We start from the raw sequence: 20,165 nt of genomic DNA, 5'->3' as shown, positions 1-20,165 counted from the left end.
ATAAACGTATTTCGATATGTCATTTAATTTTGGATGTAACACGTCTTCTGATTGGCTGAAAGTTTTTTTTTGTCTATAAGCTCATAGACATAAATTTGTCACGTGACCGTTATGTCATCGACGTTTTTTTCATGATTTACTCCTTAAAAAATAATATTTAGAATTAAATTATAAGGAATGACTGTAATAGTTTTTCTGTCTATTCGAAATAATGTTACAAATGAACAATAAATGTGTGCATGTGAATCGGGCCAGACTCAGTAGAAAATGTACTAACATAAAACATTTCAAAATCAGACATAGAATTTATCATTTTGATAAGTAAGCAAATTGAAATCTAAAATGATGACAGACGATTCCAACGATCTTTCCTGTAAGATAATGTTTGATTTAGTGTAGACGCTATTTTCAAAGTTTAATAAAATGAACGTAACTTCTTATTTTATGAGGTTTGGATTCGTTATAAAGCTACTACTTTCACAAAGACGGGTATAGAATGCCGAACAATAATAGATTATATTGAACAATTAATTTTTATGTCTTATGTCATTCCTATATTGGATCTTAAACTCCATAATAAAAGAACGGTATTTTTATTTTCATTTGTCGCACAAATTGATATCAAGAGAGACGAAGGATACCAAAGGGATATTCAAACTCATAAGTCGAAAATAAACTGACAACACTAAGAAAAAGAAAAATAGACAAACAACAGTACACAAAACAACATAGAAAACCAAAGAATGAGCAACACGAACCCCACCAAAAACTGGGGATGATCTCAGGTGCTCCGGAAGGGTAAGCAGATCCTGCCCCACATCTGGCACCCATCGTGTTGCTCATGTAATTACAAAACCGGTGATATGTCTAATTCGGTATTTTGCATTCGGGGGAAGGGGACGAGATTGTATTTAAGACAATTGGAACATATCCGTCGTCATCTGTGAAACAGATATTCCATAACGGTCAACCAACTCGTGATGGCGTCCGTAAAATTTACGAAAGGGTGATTTCAACTTCACCACTTGGAACTCTTGGTTTAATAGCTTCCTTGTGAGCATCAACCCTCTATCAAGGAAATCATGATAGGAAACAAAAGCTCTGGAATATCGTATCAACTGGGAGTGTAGATTAAATTTAGATAAAATTTCAAAAATCTTCTCGCGTAAATTTAATTATAAAAAAATCGCGAATATAAAATTCACACGCCAGTCTCATCCTTTCTATTTCCTTAGTCGTCTAGTTGACCTATATTGTAAATTGTCACATGACAGTGTCATCCTTTCTATTTCCTTAGACGTCTAGCTGACCTATATTGTAAATTGTCACATGACAGTTTTATCCTTTCTATTTCCCTAGACGTCTAGCTGACGTATATTGTAAATTGTCATATGACAGTGTCATCCTTTCTATTTCCCTAGTCGTCTAGCTGACCTATATTGTAAATTGTCACATGACAGTGTCATCCTTTCTATTTCCCTAGACGTCTAGTTGACCTATATTGTAAATTGTCACATGACAGTGTCATCCTTTCTATTTCCCTAGACGTCTAGTTGACCTATATTGTAAATTGTCACATGACAGTGTCATCCTTTCTATTTCCCTAGACGTCTAGTTGACCTATATTGTAAATTGTCACATGACAGTGTCATCCTTTTTATTTCCCTAGACGTATAGTTGACCTATATTGTAAATTGTCACATGACAGTTTTATCCTTTCTATTTCCCTAGACGTCTAGTTGACCTATATTGTAAATTGTCACATGACAGTGTCATCCTTTCTATTTCCCTAGACGTCTAGTTGACCTATATTGTAAATTGTCACATGTCAGTTTTATCCTTTCTATTTCCACAGACGTCTAGTTGACCTATATTGTAGATTGTCACATGCCAGTTTTATCCTTTCTATTTCCCTAGACGTCTAGATGACCTATATTGTAAATTGTCACATGCCAGTGTCATCCTTTCTATTTCCCTAGACGTCTTGTTGACCTATATTGTAAATTGTCACATGCCTGTGTCATCCTTTCTATTTCTTTAGACGTCTAGTTGACCTATATTGTAAATTGTCATATGAGAGTGTCATCCTTTCTATTTCCCTAGTCGTCTAGTTGACCTATATTGTAAATTGTCATATGACAGTGCCATCCTTCAAATTTTCCTAGACGTCTAGTTGACCTATATTGTAAATTGTCATATGACAGTGTCATTCTTTCTATTTCCCTAGTCGTCTAGTTGACCTATATTGTAAAATGTTATATGACAGTGCCATCCTTTCTATTTCCCTAGTCGTCTAGTTGACCTATATTGTAAATAAGAAAGACATAATGAAACATATTTGGACAGTTAGTTGAAAATTTTTGAAGAGAAAAAAAAACAGATTAAGAATCAAATGCATTACTGAGCATAAACATGGTTACTTTTGTGCTTTCCTGATTTCAAAAGAAATTTACTACTGATATGCTTAGTCGATTCAACCATTGCCAAAGCTTATGTTTATTACTTAAGATTCCACGAAATTCTGCACTTAATATCTGCTAGAGAACATTTTAATGTATTATTTCTACAGAATAAAGATGGCAATGACAGACGTCAGAAGAAGAATATCGACACGTGTCATTTCTCTACAGAATAAAGACAGCATTGATAGACGTCAGAAGAATAATATCGACATGTGTCATTTTTCTTCAGAATAAAGACATCATTGATAGACGTCATAAGAATAATATCGACATGTGTCATTTCTCTACAGAATAAAGACAGCATTGATAGACGTCATAAGAATAATATCTACATGTGTCATTACCCTACAAATTAAAGATAGCAATGACAGACGTCAGAAGAAGTATGTCATTACTCTACAAAATAAAGATAGCAATGACAGACGACAGAAGATTAACGTCGATGCGTTTCATTTCTCTACAGAATAAAAATAGCAATTGCAATGACAGACGTTAGAAGTAGAATATTTACATGTGTCATTTCTCTACAGAATAAAGACAGCAATGACAGACGTCAGAAGAAGTATATCTACATGTGTCATTACTCTATAGAATAAAGACAGCAAATACAGACGTCAGAAGAAGTATATCTACATGTGTCATTACTCTACAGAATAAAGATAGCAAAGACAGACGTCAGAAGAAGAATATAGACAGGTGTCATTACTCTACAAAATAAAGATAGCAAATACAGACGTCAGAAGAAAAATATCGACACGTGTCATTTCTCCACAGAATAAAGATAGCATTGACAGACGTCCGAAGAATAATATCGACACGTGTCATTTCTCTACAGAATAAAGACAGCATTGACAGACGTCAGAAGAAGAATATCGACATGTGTCATTACTCTACAAAATAAAGACAGCATTGACAGACGTCAGAAGAGTAACATCGACACGTGTCATTATTCTACAAAATAAAAATAGCAATGCAAAGCTGCAATGACAGACGTCAGAAGAAGAATATCGACATGCCTCATTATTCTACAAAATAAAGATAGCATTGACAGACGTCAGAAGAGTAACATCGACACGTGTCATTATTCTACAAAATAAAAATAGCAATTCAAAGCTGCAATGACAGACGTCAGAAGAAGAATATCGACATGTGTCATAACTCTACAAAATAAAGACAGCATTGACAGACGTCAGAAGAGTAACATCGACACGTGTCATTATTCTACAAAATAAAAATAGCAATTCAAAGCTGCAATGACAGACGTCAGAAGAAGAATATCGACATGCCTCATTATTCTACAAAATAAAGATAGCAATGACAGACGTCAGAAGAATATCGACATGTGTCATTACTCTTTAAAATAAAGACAGCATTGACAGACGTCAGAAGAGTAACATCGACATGTGTCATTATTCTACAAAAAAAAATAGCAATTCAAAGCTGCAATGACAGACGTTAGAAGAAGAATATCGACATGTGTCATAACTCTACAAAATAAAGACAGCATTGACAGACGTCAGAAGGAGAATATCGACACGTGTCAATCGCTCTTATCATAAATGTTTCATTGGTTACATTAGCTTACAAGATTTGTCTTTTCGTAACTATATCGATTTTTCATAATATTAAAATGTCAAGCCATAAGTTTTTACAGCAACTTCTGATTAATATCATGCAATTTGCTTTATGGTAGAGTTACATAATATTCAAATGGCGTCTCACAGCGAGAGATTATTGGTGTCTATATTTGATATTTTCCATTTTACTTCATAAAATATCAAGTTACGATATTGAATCATACATAAGGGTCCGTATGGGGGTATTTTTGTTTGTTTTATATTCTTTCATTTTTAGACCATTTTTATTTTATTCTTCGTATTTTAGTACTACACTTTTCTCTATTTTATTTTCTCTGCCTATTTTTTCTTTTCTCAAAATTTTCCTCTTTATTCTGTAATTTTGACCATTATTCTCTATTCTGAAACCCCCATTCAGACCCTTATACATTTTTTACATGATAAGGCAACCTCTTAAATATTTATGTTATTAATCCGACATATTATTCACCAAGAAAATGATAAGGTGGAATAGGATCCCAGTTATGGCAACCCACGAATGTAGTTCTTAAAAAAAATTTATAACTTTTATTTAAAATGGTGTAGTTTTATTATTACACAAGTTCTGTAACTGAATGTAGATTTATTTGAAAGGGTAGGCTTTTTTTCTTGAATTTCTGTAAAATTTTTGATTGATTTAAATGTAATCAGGCGTCGGTACATAGAGTCAATTGCCTAAATTCTAGCCTTTATTCTTCCCCGGAAGTAGATGGACCTACCCTGTTGTCAATCAAAACAAAATTTTGCAACGGAATGCCGGTCGTGAGGCACTGAGATTGTACTTAGAAACTTCAAAACAATTGCCTAACATGAAACAGAAGTCCCAAGGTGGCTATCAAAATTATTTATTAGACAGCACCCCATTTATTTACTATGATTTTCAATGCGTTTCAATGGAGGAAATAACTGGGTCCCCGTTCCAGGTGACGTGAATGACAAAATAAAAGTACGCGTAAAATGTTGCATTGTGGGTATGTTGTTTTAGATGGGATACAAATGTTTTAAGAGTGAGTACCTTGCAAACTAGATTCAACACACCATTTTGTTTCCATAAACCAAGTAAGGAATACAATTAAGAATGGAAAGTCAAACGAGCCGAATGCGTCAAAGAGACAACAACCTGACCAAAGAGCAGAAAACAGTCCAAGGCCACCAATGGGTCATCAACACAGCGAGAAAATCCCGCACCCGGAGGCGGGTTCAGCAAGGAAACATGTTTTATACCCATACATTTCAAAATGAATGATTTGTTTCGTCATAAAATCAAAAGAGGTGGTCAACGCGTTTACATCCCTATAAAATTACAAGAAGAATCATTCAACTTGTAAATATCATACCTTTTCATCAGTAAATCGATAGAACTCTCTTCTCTCGTTTGGAGTTATACTTAGTAAGAAGTCAAAGAAAACAATTACCTAAATGAATATTTACCGAAGTCGCGACTTTGATGTCGGGAATTGTCATTTACTACAAAGTGGCTCGTTAGGTAGTCAGCCTTATGGAAAATATAATTAGTGTATCGATGTACAAGACAATTTGATGTTTTTCGCATCATGAGGTCTTTTCATTAATCAACATTTAACCAGTAAAGGGAAAGTAAGTGTCTCGTTCTGTAATTTTAACACACGTTAATGAGGGTCTGGATGGGGGGGGGGGGGTCCTTCATTTCTTTATTCTTTAATTGTTAGGCCATTTTTCTATATTCTTTATATTTGTTGCCCATTATCCTATATTCTTTATATTTGTTGCCCATTATCCTATATTCTTTATATTTGTTGCCCATTATCCTATATTCTTTATATTTTTGACCCATTTTCCTATATTCTTTATATTTTTGACCCATTATCCTATATTCTTTATATTTGTTGCCCATTATCCTATATTCTTTATATTTGTTGCCCATTATCCTATATTCTTTATATTTGTTGCCCATGATTCTATATTCTTTATATTTGTTGCCCATTTTCCTGTATTCTTTATATTTGTTGCCCATTTTCCTATATTCTTTATATTTTTGACCCATTATCCTATATTCTTTATATTTGTTGCCCATTATCCTATATTCTTTTTATTTTTGACCCATTATACTATAGTCTTTATATTTGTTGCCCATTATCCTATATTCTTTATATTTGTTGCCCATTATCCTATATTCTTTATATTTGTTGCCCATTATCCTATATTCTTTATATTTTTGACCCATTTTCCTATATTCTTTATATTTTTGACCCATTATCCTATATTCTTTATATTTGTTGCCCATTATCCTATATTCTTTATATTTGTTGCCCATTATCCTATATTCTTTATATTTGTTGCCCATGATTCTATATTCTTTATATTTGTTGCCCATTTTCCTGTATTCTTTATATTTGTTGCCCATTTTCCTATATTCTTTATATTTTTGACCCATTATCCTATATTCTTTATATTTGTTGCCCATTATCCTATATTCTTTTTATTTTTGACCCATTATACTATAGTCTTTATATTTGTTGCCCATTATCCTATATTCTTTATATTTGTTGCCCATTATCCTATATTCTTTATATTTGTTGCCCATTATCCTATATTCTTTATATTTGTAGCCCATTTTCTCTATTCTTTATATTTGTTGCCCATTATCCTATATTCTTTATATTTGTTGCCCATTATCCTATATTCTTTATATTTGTTGCCCATTATCCTATATTCTTTATATTTGTTGCCCATTTTCCTATATTCTTTATCTTTTTGACCCATTATCCTATATTCTTTATATTTGTTGCCCATTATCCTATATTCTTTTTATTTTTGACCCTTTATACTATATTCTTTATATTTGTTGCCCATTATCCTATATTCTTTATATTTGTTGCCCATTATCCTATATTCTTTATATTTGTTGCCAATTATCCTATATTCTTTATATTTGTTGCCCATTTTTCTCTATTCTTTATATTTGTTGCCCATTATCCTATATTCTTTATATTTGTTGCCCATTATCCTATATTCTTTACATTTGTTGCCCATTATCCTATATTCTTTATATTTGTTGCCCATTTTCCTATATTCTTTATATTTTTGACCCATTATCCTATATTCTTTATACTTGTTGCCCATTATCCTATATTCTTTATATTTTTGACCCATTATCCTATATTCTTTATATTTGTTGCCCATTATCCTATATTCTTTATATTTGTTGCCCATTATCCTATATTCTTTATATTTGTAGCCCATTATCCTATATTCTTTATATTTTTGACCCATTATCCTATATTCTTTATATTTGTTGCCCATTATTCTCTGTTCTTTATATTTTAGCACCTCATTATTCTCTCCTCTTTATTTTTTTGGTCCATTTTTCTCTATTCTTTAAGTTTTTTGCCAATTATTCTCTAATCTTACAGTTTACAACCCCCATCTACACCCTCGTTAATGGTCCAATAAAATGCTATCAATAAATGTCTGACTTCTGACTTAGTTATAAATATATTGCTAACCTCTAGACTTAGAAAACATGTGACTATGATTATTTATGAGTTATTCAAACTGTTTTCAAACGTCAAACTAAGCTAGAGATTATGCATAATGGGTTTCCCTAGCTTTGATTACCCTGGGAAAAGAAATCTATACATATGTGTTTACTACACAAAATATTATTTTTTTGGCCCCCTCTAACTCAAACCTATTTTCTTGAACCCTCTAGCTCAAACTTACATGCATTTTCAACCACGACTTGTAATTTTCTAAAAGTGATTCTAAAGTTGCAAATCAGGTATTTTATTTACTTAATATAAAAACAATATTACAGGCCCCGACATGAAAAATGTGAAACAATTAAAACGAGAAAACTTACGGCTTAATTTATAACAATTGTTTAGGAAAAAACTATATATGACTTTCTGTGGAGCGCACTGACCCGAATGTAAAAGGAATTATAATTTCATTCTTAAGAATTTCCGTATTGTATTTACGTCATACCACCACCATATTGTTGGCTGCTTTGTCGGCCGGTACAAATACAAACTGCTTTGCGAGTGCTTGAAGTTTGTTTCCTACCAGCCTATTAACACTGAGGTTATGAGTTCGAATTTACCCCGCTTCGGCAAAGTCCGTACGAATCCGATATTAATTGACTAGGATTGCCAGGTGTTTCAATTGAAGTCGGGCTCGATAAAATAATGCTTAAACAAATGTGACAAGTAGAAACTCATTCTAGCAGGTTAAGTCAGGTCAACGCAGGTAAAAATACAACTACTTAGTAAATAGAACTTCATCTGTAGATCTGTAATAAGAATGATTTTTAGTTGTATTTTTAAACGCTTTGTTATTTGTAAATAATCGTCTAGATGAAACGAATAATTTCAATCATTTTCAAAAAAGCTCAGAAGAGAGGTTTAATATGGATATATAAGCATGTTTACGCGAAGGCTCGTTATCTGGACGTCCGTTTGCTATAGGTTGCTTAATTATTTAATGCCTACAGAATCCATGATTATGCCATGAGTACCCACGAAAAATAAAGAATTCCTGTTTTCCATTTTATCGAATGTATAAAATAAACAGTTTTTCTTATGTCATACTACGATTATAACACAATATGATATGTTGATTTAGCCGCAAGAAGTAATTCATGTGTCAGTCAACATTCAATGTATTCATTTTTGCTTTAAATATGTATATTGATCAAACAAAAAGATCAGTAAAATTACCCTAATTCTAAACACAGATCCTTAGATCATACATGTGTATGAATATTTATATGATTATATTATACATAACTGCTATAAATATTATCAATTATTTACCATCTTCAGCATTTAGTTGATAATAATGTTATAAAATGTACGTAATAAAAATTGTTAATTGTTATCAATCTTCCCACATGGGAGATATAAATACAGATTGTGGAAATCGGTATGAATCAGCAAGTAAAGGTTATATCATGGTGTATTGATATCAGAATTTCTCTAATTCTTACTCGATTTATCCCTTTCCTAACCTGTTGATTGTTTTTATTTAATCAACGTGTGGTTCGTTTCATCTCAGTTCTTCATTGGTCAAAATTCGATTAAATTCGTCAAATTTTCTTGCTTTCCGCTGAAATTCCTATTGTGACGTCATGAAAAAAGGCGACCATGCCTCTTATGATGTCACGTAGAAAAAACACATCTTTTTCCAAGTCGTTCGAAAAGAAGGATTAAGATTGTCTGCATATCGTCTAAACATCATTAGAGAAACAGATTCCATCACCAAATCTCGTGCAATACGATATTTATCCACTCTCGACAGTTAAATTTCAAATATTTAAAACGCTCGGCGAGCCTCGCGTTTTAAATTTGAAAATTTAACTGTCTCGGGTAGATAAATAATGTATCGCACTCGATGCAGTTGTAGAATCTATATTTATACCAAGATGTCGTTAAATGAAAATGGATACCCTGCATTTGTTATGCTTTTCGATAACATATGATCAAATAGCTGAAAGACCCCTTCTTAAATTATTGAAAACTATTATTCTTCAATAATATCTTGATGTAAATAAGATACACCCATTCGGGCTAACGCCCTCAATGTGTATCTAATACAAGGAGATGTGGTATGATTGCCAATGAGACAACTATCCAACAGAGAACAAATGACGTGGATATAAGCAACTATATAGACCACAGTACGGTCTATCAGCAATGAGCAAAATCCATACCATATAGTCAGCTATAAAATACCATGACATGATAAAATGTGAAGCTATTCAAACGGGAAATCCAAATTTAAAATAAAACTATAAATGAAAAACAAATATGACAGAAAGCAACCAACGACAACCACTGAACCACAGGCTTCTGACTTGGACCGGCATGATATACAGAATGTAGATGAGCTCTCAGTCCTCCCTTGATCTAGGATAGTGGTGTAACAGTACTGTAGATAGGTTCAACATGTTTACGAGCTCTCAGTCCTCCCCTGATCTAGGATAGTGGTGTAGCACAGCACAATCTGGTTGAAATACAGATCGCGTATTCTATATCCAGGTTTCGTTTATCCTTGTATTTATATTTTCCTTAATTTGTATTGTATCGTGAAAGTATATTCTATATACGGTATGTACTTTCAACTACAAAAACTTTTTTTATAGGCGTCCTTGTCAATTTTCTATCAACTACCAAAACGTTGTTTTTTTTTTGCGTTTTTGTCAAATTTATTAAGAACTAAACACCTTTTTTTGTTGACTTCTTTGTTAGATTTATTTGTATGTTTGTTTGAATTTTTGTCAGTTGTGATGTATGTTTGCACAGTTTTGGCTGCTGGATCCCAATTAGTGTCACATTAACATATCTTGTCTGTTTGGGTTGCTCACCAAATGTTGTCAATATAACGGAACTATAAACAACTGTCATACAAGTTGGAGGTTTAGCTAGCTATAAAACCAGGTTTAACCCACCATTTTCTTTTGAAAATGCCTGAACCAAGTCAGGAATATGACAGTTGTTTTTCACTCGTTCTTTCAATTGATAACGTTTGATTTTGTCAGTTTTTATGGACTTCGATCTCCTTTTTGAATTTACATTGGAGTTGTGTTGTAATGATACACCCCTTCAAAAATTTGGAAAGCAGAAATTACATTGGCTTGTTATTCATCACCCAATCATCACATCAGTCACGTATCAGTCCTTACAGCTGAACGGACGTGCTGGATCAGTTCCTTATTATCTGCCAACTACAAGATGTTATGCCGGCCGTATGGTTCAACGACACACAAATCCATGTTTACAGCAAATAAATGGTCCGCGTTACACTCCAAAACCCATTGTGGATGGGGAAGTGTTATGTCGTCCGTTTGTCCGTCCGCGCTGACGTCCGAGAGTCCTGTATCCGTGGTGTTGGGTAATGGACCAGTTTTCCACCGTGGTAGAACCCAACCTAAGCCTAGATATATTGCGTGATATCGAGCTACTACACCGATCCTGAACAACCTTCTGCTTCGACCAGTAAAACAACGACATAGTTAGCGGGCTGCCCAGCTGATCAACCTGGCCCTGGAAACAGCCGTTGTGAAGACAGTAAACTACAAACCAAACTAAAATGTCAACAAACCAAATCGATCCAGCTAAACCAAAATGACCGCCTTTTTCCAGCTTGACGACAACAAAATATCTAAATGCTCACCAAACGCCTTCCCGACCGTGCTGGGGCTTAATGGCCAGTCAAGGTCGTTAAGACAACCAAAATAGTTAGCAGAACTGATTGATAACCTTACTACATAAAACAAAACTGAAAATTAGTTATAAAGGGCTTGAATCCTCAGATCAGCACGAAGTATGTTTCCGGGTTTGTTACTGGGTCAAAACTACAAAATAAAACATATTTACATGAGAATCATCGTATGCAGAAGAACCTAAAATAAATCAACTTTCACTTGAAGTGTATGGCGTTTTTGGGCATATCTAATTTCTTTCAAAATATACAAAATAAATCGAGAATTGTGTCAAAACGCTGAGTGCTTGGCATATTACAGGGTCTGGAATTAATGATCTAACATTAGACGTGAGGACTATGTAGAAGAAAATTAAACTTCGATGGAAGATTATCGGCTATCTGGACATTCCCGAAGTTCTTTTAACGATTGGGGAAGAAATAAGGTCAACACTACATACGATTTAGTTGCCCGATATGATATGTCTGTGTCTCAACTCACTAACGACGTGTTTTCGCAGTATTAAATCTTTAGATACCTAAAAAATCGTCTAATCTCTAATTTTATCGACACGTGACAATTTGAGTGTTGATTCCCATGGCGGGTGATGTATGCATACTAGAAGACGCTAACACTGTTAACACAGCCCGTCTCGCTCCTTTTGGAGTTCATGGGATTTCCTCAGTATTTGTGTGTTACCTTGATTTGTATCATCAATAGATTTATGAGATTTGAACATCACTAAATAACTACAAATAGTATATTTAACAAACATTATTGATTGCAATGTATTTTATCTTCAGGATAGATATAGGATTTCATGCTGAAAGCTTGAATTAATTAACATAATGTTACAATCGTGTATAACTTAGGGAGCTACCATTTGATTTTTATGGGGGGCTAGGATGAAATTTGAAAAAAGGCAGGACAGAAGTTTTGAGTAAAAAAAGGCAGGATGAACAACTAGGCAAAAAAAAAAAAAGGCAGGATGACAAATTATGTATAAAAAGGTAGGATAAACTAATAAAAGAAAAAGACAGGACCGAATAAAGTGAAAAATAAAAAGGCAGTACCGAGATTACAACTAAAAAATCATAAAAATCAAATGATAGCTCCCTTAATTATTTTACATATGTTTATTGTTAATTTTACCTCTGCTTTTTCAATGTAACAAGACACACACACAAAATTGCACCAACTTATTAAAAAGTGTTTGTTTATTATTAGCTATGGTCTAAATATTTGTTGTTTATTTAGTTGTTGCTTTCATGATGGCAATACATTAAAAAAAAAATTAAATATCAAAAATACCGAACTCCAAGGAAAATTCAAAACGGAAAGTCCAAATCAAAAGCTGAACAAATCAAACGAATGGAAAACAACTTGTCATATTCCTGACTTGGTACAGGCATTTCCTTATGTAAAAAATGGTGGATTAAACCAGGTTTTATAGCTAGCTAAACCTCTCACTTGTATGACAGTCGCATAAAATTCTATAACTTCATTTCTTGTTATAACTGTTGTTGGAAGTAATCACCTCCATAGGGTATTGGGTGCTTGTTCGTCTAGATAACAGAATGTCAATGGTAACATGGGTAAGTGCTCGATCCGGATTAATAAAAAAAATATATAAGAATTGTAATGTACAGAAATAATACAAAAATTCAATCAACCGCCTATACTTACTTTATTTATCATAAAAAAATCCGTATGAATCCTGTAAAATACGAACAAAGGAGACTTAGAAAAACAATTTGGTGTTTTGGTCATCCTCAGATTGATATGTCATTGACAATTTTGATACACTATTTAAATATTGTTGATTTGTTATAAGTGAACAAACATGTATTGTTATTAGTATATCTCGAACAATCTCCATGAGTATTGACACAGTTTAACATTTATGTTGAATGTTTTCCCTAAATAGACCTTATCTTGATTAAATCTAAGGAAATTAGATTAATGTAAACATAATCAAGTAAATTCATTTCATTTTCTACACATGTCACAATGCTGTACATTTTATCTGTGTATCATTCCGCTTTACACTACATGCTAATAGAAAAATAAGGAGATGTGGTATAATTGCCAACGAGACAACTATCCACCAAAGTTCAAATAAATTGGATGTAAGCAATTATAGGCAACTGTACGGCCTTCAACAATGAGAAAAAACATACCATATAGCCGTCTATAAAAGGCCCCGATACATTATTCATCGACAAAAATGATTTGTATTTTGTTGTTGGTTGTTTTGGTAGCTTTGACAGTAATTTTAATGCTGTGTTTGTACATGTTTGTTCGTGATTTGGCCTTTTAACTTTTTTGAATCGAGCGTCACCGATGAGTCTTGTGTAGACGAAACGCGCGTCTGACGTACAATAGTATAAGCCTGGTATCTTTGATAAGTGGGTTTTGTACAGTGACTTCTGAAAAAAAATCTTCTGACAAGACTACGAAGAATATTTATATTCGGTATACATTTTGTAACTGGTTCCAAGAATAGTTTCCTTCCTCTTGTGAACGAGCTAATTCTTCAAGCATCATATACACCTCCGTTCATTTGTGAATAAGCTAAATGAAATACTATTGATTTAAAGATTGTGCATGGCCACTCAACTGGCTGTAATTCCTCCTCTGCATGGTTATCGAAAAATTACACGGGACTTGTTATGTCTGTAGTTACTGAGATAATGTTTGGCTAGTAAATATATAATGTAGAGTTACGGATTCCGTATACGTTGTTTCAAGTAACGGCTAGTAAATATAATACCAATACGAATACGAAAGTTTTATTTTGATTCGGTTCACATATAACAATACAAACATAAGCTCTTAAGAGCTTTTTACCGAATATAAGGTAACACAAACACAACATTGTAGAGTTACGGATCCCGTATACGTTGTTTCAAGTAACTACTTTAAAACTAAGACATTACGACACTTTTCATCTCTAGCAGCATGTGGATGGATTCATATTGTCCCGACACAAGAATTCTACTTATCATCAGAAATTACTTTAACTGTTTTCCTTCATTATAATGTAACCCAGGTTGATTGCATTTTGCCAGGAGTTTTGATTTCAGAGAACAAAATACAACGGACATCAAACGGTAGTATGATACACATTTGCCAGGAGTTTTGATTTCAGAGAAAAAAAAATTACAACGGACATCTAATGGTAGTATGATAAACATTTGCGAGGAGTTTTGATTTCAGAGAACAAAATACAACAGACATCAAACGGTAGTATGATAAACATTTGCCAGGAGTTTTGATTTCAGAGAACAAAATACAACGGACATCAAACGGTAGTATGATACATTTGCCAGGAGTTTTGATTTCAGAGAACAAAATACAACGGACATCAAACGGTAGTATGATTAACATTTGCCAGGAGTTTTGATTTCAGAGGACAAAATACAACGGACATCAAACGGTAGTATGATTAACATTTGCCAGGAGTTTTGATTTCAGAGAACAAAATACAACGGACATCAAACGGTAGTATGATTAACATTTGCCAGGAGTTTTGATTTCAGAGGACAAAATACAACGGACATCAAACGGTAGTATGATTAACATTTGCCAGGAGTTTTGATTTCAGAGAAAAAAATACAACGGACATCAAACGGTAGTATGATAAACATTTGCAAGGAGTTTTGATTTCAGAGAACAAAATACAACGGACATCAAACGGTAGTATGATAAACATTTGCGAGGAGTTTTGATTTCAGAGAACAAAATACAACGGACATCAAACGGTAGTATGATTAACATTTGCCAGGAGTCTTTATTTCAGAGGACATACAACGGACATCAAAACCAGGCTGAAGCTAGCGAACAATAACTAGCGAACAATAAGCCAGCGAACAATAAGGCGATATATCTAAAAACCGAAAAAATGAATAAGACATCAACGGCCGTTAAATGAAAAATATTTAAACAGGCAGAAATTCCGTCCAAATATTGCAATTTCAACTCAAACATGAAATGGTATTTATCCCATCCATTGATAAAACAAGTCACATCTCTTTTTAGGCTAATATTCAATACCACGTACAGTACATCTGCATCTGTCAACGGATTATTTGTAGGTGTAAAACCACCAATGCACCCACTTCCATTTAGAACGTATGTAAAAGTAGTCCTTCCCTGTAAAATACAGCACCTTTGATGTCATTGTTTAATTGAACTAAGATGCACATTTGCAGAAATGGGGGTTGGCTTATTCCATGGCTTCTTGAGAAAAATAATGAGGAGTGTCACGGGGTATGACTATATAGGTCTTGTAGAGGAGAAACAGGCGCATCTTTTGCGCAAGGTATCGAAGGGCGCTATGTTCAAAAATCTAAAACTAGAGCTCAAAATTTGAAAAAAAATTGTTAAAAACACGGGGAATGGCCTATTCCATGGCTTCTAGAGAAAAATAATGAGGGGTGTCACGGGGTATGACTATATAGGTCTTGTAGAAGAGAAACAGGCGCATCTTTTTCGCAAGGTATCGAAGGGCGCTATGTTCAAAAATCTGAAACTAGAGCTCAAAATTTGAAAAAAAATTGTTAAAAACAGGGGGGTTGGCCTATTCCATGGTTTCTAGAGAAAAATAATGAGGGGTGTCACGGGGTATGACTATATAGGTCTTGTAGAAGAGAAACAGGCGCATATTTTTCGCAAGGTATCGAAGGGCGCTATGTTCAAGAATCTGAAACTAGAGCTCAAAATTTGAAAAAAATTTGTTACAAACAGGGGGGTTGGCCTATTCCATGGTTTCTAGAGAAAAATAATGAGGGGTGCCACGGGGTATGACTATATAGGACTTGTAGAGGAGAAACAGGTGCATCTTTTGCGTAAGGTATCGAAGGGCGCTATGTTCAAAAATCTAAAACTAGAACTCAAAATTTGAAAAAAAATTGCTAAAAACAGGAGGGTTGGCCTATTCCATGGTTTCTAGAGAAAAATAATGAGGGGTGTCACGGGGTATGACTATATAGGTCTTGTAGAGGAGAAACAGGCGCATCTTTTGCGCAAGGTATCGAAGGGCGCTATGTTCAAAAATCTGAAACTAGAGCTCAAAATTTGAAAAAAAATTGTTAAAAACAGGGGGGTTGGCCTATTCCATGGTTTCTAGAGAAAAATAATGAGGGGTGTCACGGGGTATGACTATATATGTCTTGTAGAGGAGAAACAGGCGCATCTTTTGCGCAAGGTATCGAAGGGCGCTATGTTCAAAAATCTGAAACTAGAGCTCAAAATTTGAAAAAAAAATTTGTTAAAAACAGGGGGTTGGCCTATTCCATGGCTTTTAGGGAAAAATAGTGAGGGGTGTCACGGGGTATGACTATATAGGTCTCCTAGAAGAGAAACAGGCGCATCTTTTGCGCAAGGTATCGAAGGGCGCTATGTTCAAAAATCTGAAACTAGAGCTCAAAATTTGAAAAAAAATGTTAAAAACAGGGGGGTTGGCCTATACCATGGCTTCTTGAGAAATTAATGAGGGGTGTCACGGTGTATGACTATATAGGTCTTGTAGAGGAGAAACAGGCGCATCTCTTGCGCAAGGTATCGAAGGGCGCTATGTTTAAAAATCTGAAACTATAGCTCTAAATTTGAAAAAAATTGTTAAAAACATGGGAGTTGGCCTATTCCATGGTTTCTAGAGAAAAATAATGAGGGGTGTCACGGGGTATGTCTATATAGGTCTTGTAGAGGAGAAACAGGCGCATCTTTTGCGCAAGGTATCGAAGGGCGCAATGTTCAAAAATCTGAAACTAGAGCTCAAAATTTGAAAAAAAATTGTTAAAAACAGGGGGGTTGGCCTATTCCATGGCTTCTGGAGAAAATAATGAGGGGTGTCACGGGGTATTACTATATAGGTCTTGTAGAAGAGAAACAAGCGCATCTTTTGCGCAAGGTAACGAAGGGCGCTATGCTCAAAAATCTGAAACTAGAGCTCAAAATTTGAAAAAAAATTGTTAAAAACAGGGGGGTTGGCCTATTCCATGGTTTCTAGAGAAAAATAATGAGGGGTGTCACGGGGTATGACTATATATGACTTGTAGAGGAGAAACAGGCGCATCTTTTGCGCAAGGTATCGAAGGGCGCTATGTTCAAAAATCTGAAATTAGAGATCAAAATTTGAAAAAAAAGTGTTAAAAACAGGGGGGTTGGCCTATTCCATGGCTTCTAGAGAAAAAATAATGAGGAGTGTCACGGAGTATGACTATATAGGTCTTGTAGAGGAGAAACAGGCACATCTTTTGCGCAAGGTATCGAAGGGCGCTATGTTCAAAAATCTGAAAGTAGAGCTCAAAATTTGAAAAAAAATTGTTAAAAACAGGGGGGTTGGCCTATTCCATGGTTTCTAGAGAAAAATAATGAGGGGTGTCACGGGGTATGTCTATATAGGTCTTCTAGAGGAGAAACGTCTCCTAGAAGAGAAACAGGCGCATCTTTTGCGCAAGGTATCGAAGGGCGCTATGTTCAAAAATCTGAAACTAGAGCTCAAAATTTGAAAAAAAATGTTAAAAACAGGGGGGTTGGCCTATACCATGGCTTCTAGAGAAATTAATGAGGGGTGTCACGGAGTATGACTATATAGGTCTTGTAGAGGAGAAACAGGCGCATCTCTTGCGCAAGGTATCGAAGGGCGCTATGTTTAAAAATCTGAAACTATAGCTCTAAATTTGAAAAAAATTGTTAAAAACATGGGAGTTGGCCTATTCCATGGTTTCTAGAGGAAAATAATGAGGGGTGTCACGGGGTATGTCTATATAGGTCTTGTAGAAGAGAAACAGGCGCATCTTTTGCGCAAGGTATCGAAGGGCGCAATGTTCAAAAATCTGAAACTAGAGCTCAAAATTTGAAAAAAAATTGTTAAAAACAGGGGGGTTGGCCTATTCCATGGCTTCTAGAGAAAAATAATGAGGGGTGTCACGGGGTATGACTATATAGGTCTTGTAGAAGAGAAACAAGCGCATCTTTTGCTTAAGGTAACGAAGGGCGCTATGTTCAAAAATCTGAAACTAGAGCTCAAAATTTGAAAAAAAATTGTTAAAAACAGGGGGGTTGGCCTATTCCATGGCTTCTAGAGAAAAATAATGAGGGGTGTCACGGGTTATGACTATATAGGTCTTGTAGAGAAGAAACAGGCGCATCTCTTGCGCAAGGTATCGAAGGGCGCTATGTTCAAAAATCTGAAACTAGAGCTCAAAATTTTAAAAAAAATTGTTAAAAACAGGGGGGTTGGCCTATTCCATGGTTTCTAGAGAAAAATAATGAGGGGTGTCACGGGGTATGACTATATAGGTCTTGTAGAGGAGAAACAGGCGCATCTTTTGCGCAAGGTATCGAAGGGCGCTATGTTCAAAAATCTGAAATTAGAGATCAAAATTTGAAAAAAAAGTGTTAAAAACAGGGGGGTTGGCCTATTCCATGGCTTCTAGAGAAAAATAATGAGGAGTGTCACGGGGTATGACTATATAGGTCTTGTAGAGGAGAAACAGGCGCATCTTTTGCGCAAGGTATCGAAGGGCGCTATGTTCAAAAATCTGAAACTAGAGCTCAAAGTTTGAAAAAAAATTGTTAAAAACAGGGGGAATTGCCTATTCCATGGCTTCTAGAGAAAAATAATGAGGGGTGTCACGGGGTATGACTATATAGGTCTTGTAGAAGAGAAACAAGCGCATCTTTTGCGCAAGGTAACGAAGGGCGCTATGTTCAAAAATCTGAAACTAGAGCTCAAAATTTGAAAAAAAAATTATAAAAAACAGGGGGTTGGCCTATTCCATGGCTTCTTGAGAAAAATAATGAGGAGTGTCACGGGGTATGACTATATAGGTCTTCTAGAGGAGAAACAGGCGCATCTTTTGCGCAAGGTATCGAAGGGCGCTATGTTCAAAAATCTGAAACTAGAGCTCAAAATTTGAAAAAAAATGTTAAAAACAGGGGGGGTTGGACTGCTCCATGGCTTCTAGAGAAAAATAATGAAGGGTGTCACGGGGTATGACTATATAGGTCTTGTAGAGGAGAAACAGGCGCATCTCTTGCGCAAAGTATCGAAGGGCGCTATGTTCAAAAATCTGAAACTAGAGCTCAAAATTTGAAAAAAAATTGTTAAAAACAAGCGGGTTGGCCTATTCCATGGTTTCTAGAGAAAAATAATGAGGGGTGTCACGGGGTATGACTATATAGGTCTTGTAGAGGAGAAACAGGCGCATCTTTTGCGCAAGGTATCGAAGGGCGCTATGTTCAAAAATCTGAAATTAGAGATCAAAATTTGAAAAAAAAGTGTTAAAAACAGGGGGGTTGGCCTATTCCATGGCTTCTAGAGAAAAATAATGAGGAGTGTCACGGGGTATGACTATATAGGTCTTGTAGAGGAGAAACAGGCGCATCTTTTGCGCAAGGTATCGAAGGGCGCTATGTTCAAAAATCTGAAACTAGAGCTCAAAGTTTGAAAAAAAATTGTTAAAAACAGGGGGAATTGCCTATTCCATGGCTTCTAGAGAAAAATAATGAGGGGTGTCACGGGGTATGACTATATAGGTCTTGTAGAAGAGAAACAAGCGCATCTTTTGCGCAAGGTAACGAAGGGCGCTATGTTCAAAAATCTGAAACTAGAGCTCAAAATTTGAAAAAAAAATTATAAAAAACAGGGGGTTGGCCTATTCCATGGCTTCTTGAGAAAAATAATGAGGAGTGTCACGGGGTATGACTATATAGGTCTTCTAGAGGAGAAACAGGCGCATCTTTTGCGCAAGGTATCGAAGGGCGCTATGTTCAAAAATCTGAAACTAGAGCTCAAAATTTGAAAAAAAATATTAAAAACAGGGGGGTTGGCCTGCTCCATGGCTTCTAGAGAAACATAATGAGGGGTGTCACGGGGTATGACTATATAGGTCTTGT

At 35.0% G+C, this 20,165-nt stretch overlaps 1 long non-coding RNA gene across 1 annotated transcript; it reads left to right on the top strand.

The window, feature by feature from the left end:
* The first annotated feature begins 16,002 nt into the window (after nucleotides 1-16,002).
* On the top strand, nucleotides 16,003-19,204 carry LOC127722077 (uncharacterized). The gene is made up of 3 exons (XR_007991633.1): nucleotides 16,003-16,365; nucleotides 16,896-17,172; nucleotides 18,251-19,204. It is a non-coding gene; the product is annotated as an uncharacterized LOC127722077 (long non-coding RNA).
* Nucleotides 19,205-20,165: the final 961 nt, after the last annotated feature.

The sequence above is a fragment of the Mytilus californianus genome, unplaced genomic scaffold (genome assembly GCF_021869535.1).
Source record: "Mytilus californianus isolate M0D057914Y unplaced genomic scaffold, xbMytCali1.0.p SCAF_12, whole genome shotgun sequence".
Classification (NCBI taxonomy): Eukaryota; Metazoa; Mollusca; class Bivalvia; order Mytilida; family Mytilidae; genus Mytilus; species Mytilus californianus.
This window is presented reverse-complemented; position numbering and strand designations above follow the sequence as displayed.